Here is a 14,514-nt window from a genome sequence, read left to right as displayed (position 1 = left end):
GTCACATTCATAATCATTACTTTGCCGGTTCTATATGGCAAGCTTTATGTGTGCGCTTGAGTGATATATAGCCTATATTACCTAAACGCTCATTATTATGGTTTATTCACTCCAGTATTTAAGAGGTTAAATTAATATAAATGTGATTAGTCAACTATTGGCTTAAATGAACAAATACTAGTCGACTACAGAAGAAAAAAAAAAAAAAAAAAAAACTTACATATAACTGTGCACACTTTTACTTTCTCATAAAAACTCATTCTGTATGATTTATGAATTAAAGATTCGTAAATGTTTTACGTTTTATTCGCTGTAAAAACGTAAGTATTTTTACGTTTTGGTGCCATAATTACGTCAGTAATGTACGTTTTAGCACCTTTCAAAACGTGCAAAAATTTACGTTTTGTGTCTTTTAAACTTACGTATTAATACCTACGTATTAACAATGAGACCAGGCTGATTTATAAGCCTTTTGAAAAGTGGGGACATGGGTAATGTCCTCATAAAATCACCTCTTTTTTCGCTGCAGTTTATGCTGCAAAGCCCATACATTGTGTTTTGTTAGGTTTGAACAAGTTTAAAAGTTTTGAAAAGAGAATAAACGTGCAAATTGGCCTGTATAGTACATAAAGTTTTGGTGTTTGTGTCTTAGTGAGAAAATAATTCATTTAAATTGAAAGATGTCATCAATGCAATGCATTTTGTCTCAAAACAATGATAAACGATCCTCAGTTTATCCTTGTTATACTGTGTGAAGAGTTTTGAAAAAAAAAAAAGTGACCCAAGTATTGAGAATTGGGTCCTAGAGATTATAACAAACTGTAATATTGTAACAAACCTTGCAGTTTTAACAGCAATTTGCTCAGACAAATGGAGAACAGAGGGTACATCACACCACCAAGACTGTATTAGAAAATTACACTTTATTTAATTCAGCAAAATAGAGTTTTGCGAATATACATCAATCAAAAGTGGAATTCCCAGCACTGCACTCTAGTGGTTAAATTCATACCCCATACTGCATAATCTACCTAAATAGACACTAATCACACACGAATTCATGGCAAAACAGTGAAAACTAAATCAGCGTTCCCCAGATCAGCACGTACAGAACAGTAATGATTATACTTCTAAAATTACAAATTACAACATTCATTCATACACACCCACCCACCCACACAAAGACAAAAAGTATTGAAAGATAAAACACTTCCCCGCCTCCAGGAAAACAAGACTTCACCATGGGGTCCAGGGGAAGAAGACAGTCTTGCCAGGTCCGCGTTCCCAGAACAAACGCTCTTCGCCACTACATCCGGCAGTTAGGCAGAGACAGTCCGCAGTTCATATATCTGTGTTGTGTGTCCACAGTCTTTATTCAGCACGATCGCCAGTGCTCAGCCATCCGAGATGAAAGGGAGTAACGAAGAGAAATGAGAAGCCAGCGCTCCTAAGTACCACCCCCACTATCTAACTAGATCCACACATAAACCTGGCTGTCTATCTTCATCGACGGACAAACCCTAATGGTCTCAAGCGACACATTTTTCCCAGTGAGCGCAAAAGCAGTCAACATTTACTCTCCTGGACTCCCCGTTCCTCTCGCCGATTGTCTCTTAAATCTCTTCTATTACAGGTGAATGCAATCTTCATCCCTGACTTCCGTCAAAGGGAGGATCATGCGCTGACGACATATTCAAATAAGGATGAGCAACATCCTTTGCGCACCCCCCAAAAAACCCAAGTTCATTACACTATTAATAATAATACACTTGGTTTGACTTTTTTTTTTTCTCTTTGGCACTATTTTCACAAGTAAGGTGAACATTTTAGTACAAAACTCTACATAATCACTGTTTTAAACACAAGATTATTGTGATATTTAATGAGAACTTTTGGTGTAATCACTGAAACACAACACTATGATCTTCTTTCAGTTTAGTACTTTTATCAGTCAGTTCATTCAACAGCGAACAATGCAAGATAATGTTTAAATCACCCCTGATGCTGAAATAATTACAGTTAAACAGACACCACATTAGAAAACACACTTACTAACTCACAGAATTGGCATAAAATCCATAATATTTGTAAGAGTGTCTATTCAGTGTGTTATCAAAAGCTATGATAAAGTATGAAACGGTCATGAGGTTTTGTGTAGAACAGAGTTTGCTGTAATACAGTAAATGTTCTCACAGCTTTATTCAGAACAGATCATCATGAAATAAGATGAACTGACCAACAAGAACAAACCAGAGGGAGAAATAAATGTTTTGTGGGTAAAAGAACAGGAATTAGTGTAAATAGTGTATGTGGAAATGCTGTTATATTTTCATAGTTGTGTTTTTTATTCTAAATCTGAAATTCTATTTATATCAGTTTGAAGTGAAATAATGTATTTCCATGTTAAATATGACACTCATCACGTGAGGTTCTTGTTGTTTGCGTCATTTTTGCACCTGCTGTTTCCTGTATTTTTTTTTCCACGGCTCATTCAGTGGCCTGTTACACTCATGACCGTTTGTCTCCTTACAGACGTAAGATCATCTTTTATAGTAATAGAGATCTGAGTATACTTCCATCATGTGCTTTATCTGACACACTGATCTCAGTTCAGTTAGGACAGTTAACCCTCATGTCAGTTTGACCCGCTTCAGTTTTTGAGTTGACTGAAATACCGGTTGAACTGTTTTTTTTTTCTTGACATTTTGTGACATTTTCTCATTTAAGGTCATGAACATGTGACGTTTCAACACGCTGATGTGTTTTGACATATTTCTACAACTGTTAAATCAACTGACAACTGTTAAAAATCTTGAACACTTCAGAGCACAGACTGAAGTTTGGAATCATTTTAAAGGCAAAATGTCACAGATTATTGTAGAAGTAAAACAAGTTGTAAAAGAAAGTTTTAAAGAAGTTATAGAAGTTTACGTTTATGAACATTTAAAATATAAAAATATACATTTCGTATGTATTTTACAAAACACGTTCAACTCCAAAACTTCAAGAAAATCACATCTAAATATCTGAACTAGTTCTGTGCCAAATTGTAGGTTGATTTCACAAAAAACTTACCAAATTTTCCACTAGATGACCATATTGTCAGAGTTCCAGTCATTCCCGGACTCCATTTCCCATAATCCTCCCTGGTCTTTACCTGCACTCACTTCATCAATCAGTAATCAGCACACTCAGCTGCAGCACATTATCTGGACTATTTAAGCTAGTCACATCCTCACACACATTGCGAGGTCTTGTATCTGTTGCAATTCTGAACGGTTATCATTGTGTCTGTCTGCCCATTACGGTTCCTGTCTGTTCCCCATGTACGATTCTCTGCTGCCTGCCCTTTGGACTCTTTGCTCTGTTTAGGATTTACGATTGTTATCTGCCAGCCATGACCCATTGCCTGTTCCTTGATTATTCTGCCAGCTCTCTGCCATACCTGTTTGCTGTTGTTCTATCAAAGCCTGTTGACTACGAACTCAGTTTAAATAAAAGCTTGCATATGGATCCTACCCTGAGTCCTGCCTCATTACACATATAAGGACTCTTCAATTTCCATATGATTTGAGTGATCTAAACCATATATTTCCATACCTTTCATAATATTTATGAAGCAGACATCCTATTGCAAAGTAGTTTGGTCTGTAATGTTAATATTTGTTTTGAATTCAATCCCTAAAACACATAAATACATACCAGAAATAGTCAGAGCGTGTTATAGTTTGGCACATCACATCACAAATGAAGAATCTATCAGTGTTTCTCTGTTCCTCTGTGTTACGTCCCTGTGTTACGTCTAGAGTCAGAGAAGTTAACATAAATAAAGAAATCTGAAAGTATTGCTACCGTGAGTCTGTGTGTTAATTTGTTTTTAGTCAAGTCAAGTCATCTTCATTTATATAGCGCTTTTCACAATACATAATGATTCAAAGCAGCTTCACAGTGACAATAGGAAAATTCTTATCGAGCAAAAGTTGGTTTTTGAATCACTTCCGTTGTAAAAATTGTTAATTACTTTAGGGGCCGCTTAAATGACACCTTTCCTGCTGAAAACCGAATACTCCTAATGCATTCTTGCTGTTCATTTACGTGTTTAGGACTCTTTTGTCAGTGTACAATAACAGGTCAATCTCTTCAGGATTGGGCAGTGCCAAAATAATAAATAAAACGGGCCACTAACTAAACCCAGGCCCTCTAAATAACCTATGAGAGAAAAAGAAACAAATGGCAGCAGTCTTCCCTGTCTCCCTGTCTACAGCAAAAACAGGAGAAAAGATATTTACAGTAAAGAAGACTGGCAGCCAATCCCTAGCTTTAAGATGAACGCCACGGTAATATTTACAATATTTACAATAAAGTATCAAAAATAACGGCACACACCAGCTTACAAACACCACAAAAAAAGAAAAGAAGAAAAAAGGTAGCTAAATGGCTTAGACAAGAAAACAACAGGTAACAGGAGAAATGAAGGTCTAGAAAATAAGTTATATACAACAGAATGAGATTCAACACAATTTTACTACAGGACTCAAATTCACAGCTCACAACACCAAACAGCTCTGCTCTCTCTCCGCCTCTTTGAGTCTGGTGTTACAAAAGATGCGGGACTTTAAGGAACCAATCAGCAGTTGCATGTGGAGTCATCTAAGAGCAAGAAAGAGGAGGAGGAGGGAGAGAGAGAGAGAGAGAGAGAGAGAGAGAGAGAGAGAGACTTTTGACTTTTAAACAGCAATTTAATTCACCATCAAAAAGATACTTTTAACATACAAAAAAAAACTATCATATTTAACAAACTATTTACCAGTTAAAATAAATCTCTTCATCTTCTATAAAAATCAACCCTTTGTTTACACACCATTTCTTCTCAAACATTAAAAGATCACTATTCATTTTATTAAATTCATATTCTAACCTAATTCTAGATTCAACCAAGGCCTTAAATATATTTACCATATTTACTTCTTGTCCTTCCATTTAAATTTTATATGCCTTCCAAATGGCTAATTTTGCTTGACCAACTAAAAAATTTGAAAAGGTACAAAATTCCCATTTATCACGAGAATATTTACACCCATAAATAAACACTGTTTTCGAAAAAAATATTCCTAAACTACTCAAAATTCTATCCAAAATATTGAAAAGCGGGGATAATTTACAACATTCACCAAAAACATGAAAAACAGTATCAATTTCATTACACAAAGTACAAAGTGCTGAAACTGAATAGTTACATTTAAACAAAAACACTTTTGTTGGTAGTGCACAATGCAAAATCCGCCACTGTAAATCACCAGACCTCTTTGGTAGGGGGTTTTTATACAATAACCACCAGGAAGGTGATTTATTTCCTGACCCTAAGAGATGAGTTCTCCATTTTGTGTCTCTCCTCTCTCTTAACTGCCCAACAAAAAAAGACTTTACACAAACATTATATAGACTTAGTTTGTTCACTACAGAAAAAGGAAGACTTTGTAAACCTTTAAAAGATAGCAACATATTCACATTAACACCAGTATCATTCCAAACTTGATCAACCTGTGGAGTTATAAACACTTCTGGAAAAAACACATTTATATAATCATTACCAGACATAAATTTGGTTATATATTCCCCCAAAGCTGTAGGAAAAGAACTTTTCAAATTCTTCAATATATTTCTCAACCAAATGTCCAACCTTTAGTTACCCCACCTGAGACAAGGTTAGAAATATCAATGTTGGAAGTAATACATTTTTGGGAAAACCAAGGATTATAAAAAAGTGGTTCATCCAAACCAAAATGTTCTTTTCGCTCCAACTTAAAATAACTCAGAGCTTTAAAAACAGATCCATAAAACTTAATCCCAAACATATCCTTTACAACTTTTCCTGAAATCAAAAACATTTCTTTGTCAATGGCTTGAATCCATTTCCATCTCAGGAGCTTTCCTGTCACTTTTTCTATTAGTCCTTCCCAATTTTTTTCCATATACTGCTCAGTCCCAAAAAACAGTCCAAGTATCTTAACTCCTTCTTTATTCCAAAGACGCTGATGTGGAAGCTTAGGTGGATTCTGATTTGTCCAATGCCCTAACAACAACGTGTCAGTTTTTTTCCCAATTAACATGTGCAGAAGAAGCATTCTGAAAAATGTTAAGACATGAAATTAGATTTTTAACATCATCATCGGATCGAATGATCCCTGTGATGTCATCAGCATAAGCTGTTAGTTTCACTGCTGGTATATTTGAGAAGCAAGATGATGTCAATCCTTGCAACATCTTCAACATTGGTTCAACAGAAATTATGTACAATAGGCCAGATAAACTGCACCCCTGTCTCACTCCTCTACATACAGAAAAAGGACTCGTCAGATTTCCATTGATTTTCAACATACTATAAACATCCTTATATAGAATACTTATGCATGAAATAAAAACTTTCCCAAAGCCAAAGCCTTTAAGTGTTTTGAACAGATATTCATGATCTACTTTGTCGAAGGCTTTCTCCTGGTCCAAACACACAAGACCAAGATCAAGTTTGTGCAATTCAGTTAAATGTAACATGTCTTGCACAAGAAAAAGATTGTCAAATATAGATCGCTTTGGTACACAATAAGACTGATCTTCATGGATAATAGTTGCTATACATTTCTTAAGATAATTTGTCAAAGTTTTAGATAATATTTTATAATCAGTTCCCAAAAGAGAGACTGGTCGCCAGTTTTTTAATAAACCAAGATCTCCTTTCTTGACCACAGCTCTTCTGCAACCAAGGGGTAAGACTTTTGGTTCAGAGCTTTCAAGAAACGCAGCACACAGATCCTGTCCAATAAGAGACCAGAAAGCTTTGTAAAATTCAGAAGTCAATCCATCCAGCCCTGGTGATTTTCCTGGAGATTGTTGCTGAACAGCCATGGTTAACTCTTGAAATGACAATGGTTTCTCTAATTCAGCTTCATCATCTTTTTTCAAGATGTGGAAGTCCATTTAAAAGCTGATTAGTTGCTTCTAGGTCACAAGGTTGTGCAGTATATAAATCTTCATAAAAAAGTAAAGCTTGTGAAATTATTTATTTCTTTTCTGTTATCTCTTTCCCATTTGACAATTTAAGATAGTTTATATTCTTCTTTTCTCTAATCTTCTTCTCCAATGAGAAAAAGAAAGTAGTTGAAGAATCCATGCTGTTTAACTGAAGATATTTTCCCCGTAAAAATGCACTGCGACTTCTTTCTTCATATAAATTCTTCAAAATCAAGTTATACTCTTTTAGCCTTTTTGCTGTTTCCGTCTCTTCACCCTCACTGATGGAACTGCTTAACTTGAGAATCTGCTGTTCCAAAAACTGGACTTTTTCTTTCAGTTCCATCATTCGATTGCTTGTATATTGTTGGCAAAAGATCTGAATCTGTACTTTTCCGATATCCCACCACTGGCTTAACGTTTTATACTGTAACTTTCTCTCTCTCCACTCTCCCCAAAAAAGAGTGAAAACGCCAAATTTTATGGTAAGAAGTCCTCTGTGTTGTTGTCATAGTTACTGCAATATAATGATGATCAGAAAAAGATGTTGGCAAAATGTTACTATTAGAAAATCTACCTCTTTTGTTCATTTGAACATAAAACAAGAAATGGTGTTAGAATTAATTTTGAGCCACGTATATTGTTTATCGTAAGGGAAAGCTTCCCTCCATATATCCACAAGATTATGATACTGAACAACAGTTTTGAGAGTTTTGGCTGAATTTTGATGCGGTTCGACATGATTCCGATCCATAGTATAATCAAGAGTACAATTAAAATCACCAGCTAAAAATATTATACTATTGTGTAAAACTTTTGAAATGACCTCTTTTAATTTTCTAAAAAAAGAAACTCTTTCTACACCATCATTTGGAGCATAAATATTAATAAGAGAAAAAGACAACTCATATAATTTAATATCAATCAATTGCATTCTACCAGGTATGATTTCTTCAACTCTACTATCTTTAATTTGTAAATCTGGAGAAAAAAGAACTGCTACTCCAGCACTAACATTAGAACCATGGCTAAGAAAAGCTGTCCCTTTCCACTCGCTTAACCATTGCACCTGATTATCCACATCCGTGTGTGTTTCTTGCAGAAAAACTACACTCGCTTTTTTCTAATTTAAAAAATCAAACAAAGCAAACCTTTTTTCAGCACCACGGCATCCATTAACCTTTAATGATCCAAGGTTTAAGGATGCCATGACTATTAGGAAAGAAGGCAAAAGGCATCCAAAACCAAGATCAATCCTTCTTTGTATTAGCTTTCATCATGCCCTTCACCTTTGTTACTATTTTCTTAAGACGATATCGGTTCTGTCTACTGAGTTCTTCAAGGGTTGCCTTGTTCAATGCAGTTTTACATGACGCCAGAAAGCACTTCAAATCTTGGAAAAAATTCACAATTTGTGGTTTTCGAGCTCCTTTGGTTTCATCTAGAAAATCATTAATTTGTTTTAGTGTGTACAATCTAGCACCCAAAGTCTCTGTTCTTTCAGAATCGTCCATATCAGAAATACTGCCTACACTCTCAAGATCATTTTCTGATTCATTTTCAGAACAAGCATATTCTGAACTCATAATTGACATCTGAGTATTAATCTCATCAGCTGCCTCACTTTCACCATCTGCTTTATTATTTTCTGTTGTTGTTTGTTCTTTTTCTGATCGTTTGTGATCTTCATTAATCATCAGATTGGATTTCTCTCCACTATTTGCCTGATTGACGATCTCCTCGCCCTTGTCACTATTTACTACATCAGTGTTTTCTTTTGCTGCCGTTTCAACACCAGGGACAAAGTCATTACTTTGTTGCACAATTGTTTGGAAATTAGACGGCTTATCAGTTGGTTTATTTGGGCATGTTTGTCTAACATGCCCTTGTTCTCCGCATGAGAAACACCGCATGTGATCCGAACTAATGAAGATTGTATTAGTTAACTTTACAGCCAAGTTAAGCGGGTCTTGTTGTTCATTCAATAGGGTAGAGTGGGGGAAAACACCCCCTTAAGGAAAATGTGACATTACAGTGAAACAAAACAAAAATGTGACTAGAATTGCCATCCCGGTTTTGAGTGACTATGGCAGGAGTTATTCACCAAATATTAAAATTGCTCAGCCTTCATAATTAATTCGTATTTTGACTGAAAATATTTTTGTACAAAGGGGGCGTTTTGCCCCAGCGGTGGGGTAAAATGCCCCCTTTCTTTACCAACCAGTTTGCTTCATAGATCAACAGCAAAATGAACAGACTAGTTTCTAAAAGTAAAAGGCAAGTGATGTATCAACGTGTATAGGCCTATATATTTAATATTTTTAATATTTATTTGAGGAATATCCAACATATCCAAATTTTTAACATTTGATAATTGATGTATTTGTTCACCACTATCACCAAGACAAACAGAAAACCCTAAATAAATATTAAACTTATACATTTATATATTTATGTAGTAAAATATATCCAATAAATGCATTAAAAGCCACCCAATTTCATTGGGTCACCTAACCACCTTCCATCAGTGAGCTAACTGTGCTATCAAGCTAGCCTAATGCTCTCTTGGGGTAATTTTTTTTTTTTTTTTTTTTAATTTTGTTTAAATATTTTGATTGTACCACCTAGTTATACTGCATTAAGTGTAAAACAAAGGATTTGATAGACAGAAATATGTTATTAAAGTAATTATGATAGAGAGAAACTATGACCTCTGGGGGGCGTTTTACCCCACAAGCTACGACTTTTTTAAAAAATGTTTAATTTTTAAAATATAATTATATTCCTTATAAATAACATATCCTCTCAAACTACAGACTTCACTATTCATCTATCACACATCACTGTGATATCCTGCAGAACAATATTCTCTTAAACACTTTACTAATTTTACTTTACTAATATCTGAAAATTATCATGTAATCCTCTTCTCTTCAAATACATCGCTGGTGTCAGCTTCTCCTAGGAGATTTGTTTATCCCCGTTGTCAAACGTAGTGCATAGCAACAGTGAAAATGTATATTGACTACCTCTAGTGCTTATTTTGAGAAAAACAGGTGGGGGGCGTTTTACCCCACTCTACCCTATCATGTATGTGCATCGGCGAAAAGACATAACATGTTTGAGATCCGGATTTTTTAGACCTATCGGAATCATTTTTATAGGTGCTGTTAATGTTCCGTTTATCCCACCAACCTGTTCACTGACCGCGACCAACACATCTTCCACGGATATGGAATCATCAGGTGTACACTTCAAACCATGTCTAAGCGTGAGAGATCTCCGCTTTACCCCATTTGCCAATTTGCCGACCTCAGTCAGCGCGCAACAAAAAGTTTGTTATATAAATTTTAATCTCTTTCTACGAAAATTCAAATAAAAGAAAACTAGAAAAAGATTAACGTAACAAACTCTCAAAAGCGTGTTCTCAAACTCTAAGCTCCTCCCACTACCCACAATCCCTAGAGAGAGAAAGAGAGACATACACACCAAAAATACATCCCCAGACGTCACATCTGTCATTTCTTTCACCAGATATGAAAACTAAACTCTGAAATCTTTCAAATGATATAGTTTGTCAAGATTACTTTAGGTTTAGACTGAGATATTATAGTTATAAATGTATAATGATAAATGTCCCACAGGTGAGCGGAGGGCAGTCTTAGAAATAGTGCTTAAAAACCTTTTTATAAATCATAAATTCAGATATGTATTCTTTGTAATGTGTGAAAAGTATTAATATTAAGAGTTAATTATTTGTACCTGCTTGTTTTTTATCACAGTGTGATTTTTGGGGAATTGTGTTGAATCCAATTAGAGTCAGTTTTACCCAGACCATAATGAGTTTAAACAGGAATCGAACAGATCATGAGGGTTAAGCAGCTTTTAGAAATGTTCCTTAGAAAAAAAACATTACTGGTGTGATTCTTGAGACAAATCAATGACATTGACATAATTAAAGATGTGCTTTCAGATGTCCTGATCAAACATGTGGTTTAATCTGGAACTGAAACTTTAGGGTTAATCCTCTGTGATACCGGACAACCATATAATGAGCTGAATTAGTGTTTAAACCACAGAGCTCAGTATGAATGTGAAAAAGTTCCCTCACAAAACACTCCATTCACACGTGAAACTCTCTCAAACACAACTTTCTGATGCTTTATGAAATTCAATGAGAAAACATATTCCTCACAATAAGAATCACAAACATCAAAAGCACAAAAACTCCAGCATTAACTGCAGCATTAACGGATCATCTTCAATAACAAGAGAGGATAAAACAACCTTCCAACCGCTCTCAACACAGAAATACACACACCTGAAAATAAGATGAAAGCGAGACACATTTCCTTGAACAACTTCCTGTCTAGTTCTCGTATATCCGCCCAATCTCTAAACACATTCTCTCTCACTAAAAAACACACTGTGATGAACTGCAGTAAACACAAGCTGCAAAAGCTAAACACAACTTCAACACAGTTGTCATCATTTACACTCAACAGCTCAACATTGTCCATTATTGTTTCTAATGATGTGATCAAACCAACTGAATGAAATATGAGCCGTTCAGAAGAGAGAACAGGAGAACTGAATGATGATGATATGAACAATCTGAGAGAGAGAGGATGAGGAAGATGAAGGTGAGAGACTGTTGTTAACCACACCAGAGAGTTCCTCCACATCATTTCCTGTCATGTAAACACAGTGTATAGGGACACACACAACCACGCCTTCTTAAGTTTTGATTTGACAGTGTCTTTAGCTTGTCATAAAACTTTATAAAACATAAAACTTTATAAAAACTTGTTCTGAAGCTCATCAGCACAGATCTCAGAGTTGCGTCGATGTTTCCTCTTTCCTGCTCATCACACGGTGATTAAAACACTTTTATATTTATTTTATGAAGTGTGTATTCATTCATTCATTACTGAAGAAATGTCAAAAAATACACATTAAATGTCTGACCAAAGGCAACACGGCAGACATAGTAATAAAAATATATTATAATATGAAATAACAACAACAACAACAACAACAATCTAACAGCCTTGTGATTGCTATTGGAATTATTTCATAAAGCATGAGGTTTATGGTTCTTAGACAGAGCTTCTAAAACTTCTTTAATGTTTTTTACTCCTTTTACATGATGAATGTAGAAACATGTTTGATATTGAACTGGAAGTGATGAAGTGTAATTTACTGTCATGTTGTGATGAGAAGGAAAGAGATGAAAGTTCTGGATCTGATTATCAGTGTTGATCTTGTGTAAATGAAGACAGAATGATGTTCTGCTGAAAGAGATCTGTGTTCATGCAGCTGAGAAACATGATTTAAAGTGACGCTCGACTTTAACAACTACAAAAATACAAGAAACCAGTTTACAGAATCATCTTTCTGTGATTCCTCTGTCCTTGTTTCTTTTCCTCGTATCTATAGAGGAATGAAGAAAAACATGAGGAAAGACTGATGCTGATGGTTAATGTTTACTGCACTTTATTTTCCTCTCTTCTGTCGTTCTTTCAGCTGAACATCTTCATGTTCTGATTGTACATTAATCTGACTTTAACTAAACTCTGTGTGTGATTGAACAGATTCAGATGAAGTGGAGAAAGAAAATCACACATCCAGAAAACTGCTGGAGCCTCAGAAATCACAGAGCAGCAGAAAACAAGAAGACAGAGAGAGAAATGGAGACACAAACCAGTGAAGAGAGAAGAGGAGAGAGATTTGAGAGACGTCACAGTATTGAGGGAATAATGCCCAATTGTGAGTGTTTGATCATTACTGAACTTGCTACAGATTTACAATTATTATTTTTACACATTACGACACATTCAGACAGATTCATCACTTTCTGCAGTCTGAATATTGAATCTTACTGAAAGTTCACAGATGTGTGATTGTGTTTAACTGACAGAAAGTGTTACAGATTGAGAACATAAAAACAAACCCAAAACAATGAGATAATCTGATATATATTTGTGATTTCTAGTGTCATGTGATCCAGATGATCCTGTAAAGATTGATTCTGATGTCAAAACTGAGGAGAGATTCTCACATCAAAACCTTCATCATGTTCTCAAGAACACACAACATCACTGATGAAGACCTGAACATCATCTTCATCATAATCATAATCATCATCATCATTATAATCATCACATCTTCATCCACCTCTTGGATTCTGGAAGATTTTACACACTAATGACAAACAACCAGACTGGGGCTGTTTACATGACACCGTTTTTAACACTTTTTTAATGCGTTTTGGCCGTTTGTTTACTTGGCAACAGCATTTTGCTGGAAACACAAACCTTTGAAAACGGATTTCAAAGTGCAAGTTTTTGAAAATTATACCATTATCATTTCTGTGTAAACTACAAAAACATGAATTTGTGAATCAATTTATTAAAGGATGTTTTATTAAAAAGTTCAGGAGCAACATGTTCAAATGATCAACAATCAACGAGCAACATGTCTACACAATTAGTGGAGGTATATATATATATATATATACACACATCTGCCGCATTAATGGCAAGAGACGAATTTCATAATAACGGTATGTTCTTATTTTAATTTATTTCTCTTGTGGCCTGGACATGTTTCCTTGGTCAAAAAAGTGTTTTTTATTTACAAGAAAAAATCTGTTTATGCAATATTAAAGACCTCAAATGCTAATTACTTGTAATTTGTTTAAATCTCCTCCATTAGGTTTTGCTCATTTTTCAGCAAGAATTTTTTACATTTAAATGCAATAAAATGTAGTATGCTCCCTTATTCTTTTATATATTTTAATACGTATAGGTCAGAATAAGTGTGTTGTTTACATTTTTACATAAATATAAATATTACACTGAATGACAATTGAACATTATTTCACCCATATTTTGACACTGTATTCTCCTAAAACTGACTTTAAAAGTTTTACTTGCATTTAATGTGCTTTCTATGTGAAATCACTTTTGTAAATATCTATTGAAAGTGAAACAAATGAGAAGAAGAATATTTCGTGTTAACAGGTTGTTGTTTAACCCTAAAAGGGGCGACGTGACATGGAGGATACAAACATTTGCCAGATTTTTTAAACATTTATTCTCTCATAACTTAAATTAAACATTATTTGTAAAATTCTGTTGAACAATAAGAATAATGCCTGTTTATGAATATATTGTATATTGCTGTATAATATTTAATATGCATATTTCTAGGGCTTTGCTCAGAAATATTTAATGATTTTTAAAAATATTTTAAAAAATATAGATTTTTTTTAAGTAAATGTAAGATAAACATTTACTGAATCAACTTGGGTTTACTTGATTATTCATATATTATTTTTTAATGTTAAATATAAAAAATCCTTTTGACTTTTTTCATGTTAATGTAAATGTCAAATTTGACAACAGAATTTTGGGGAACATTTATTTGTCTATTTCTCTGTTATCATTGATTGCATATATATGCCATAAAAGCCTGGTGTGTGTGTGTGTGTGTGTGTGGGCATGT

At 34.5% G+C, this 14,514-nt stretch overlaps 1 long non-coding RNA gene across 1 annotated transcript; it reads left to right on the top strand.

Moving 5' to 3' along the window:
* The first annotated feature begins 11,766 nt into the window (after nucleotides 1-11,766).
* LOC125253069 lies at nucleotides 11,767-14,101 on the top strand. Its single transcript, XR_007181347.1, has 3 exons — nucleotides 11,767-11,880; nucleotides 12,600-12,774; nucleotides 13,001-14,101. It is a non-coding gene; the product is annotated as an uncharacterized LOC125253069 (long non-coding RNA).
* The last annotated feature ends 413 nt before the right edge of the window (nucleotides 14,102-14,514 follow it).

Source organism: Megalobrama amblycephala, linkage group LG18 (genome assembly GCF_018812025.1).
Source record: "Megalobrama amblycephala isolate DHTTF-2021 linkage group LG18, ASM1881202v1, whole genome shotgun sequence".
NCBI classification, from domain to species: Eukaryota; Metazoa; Chordata; class Actinopteri; order Cypriniformes; family Xenocyprididae; genus Megalobrama; species Megalobrama amblycephala.
Note: the sequence above shows the minus strand (reverse complement) of the source record. Positions and strands in the feature narration are given on the sequence as shown.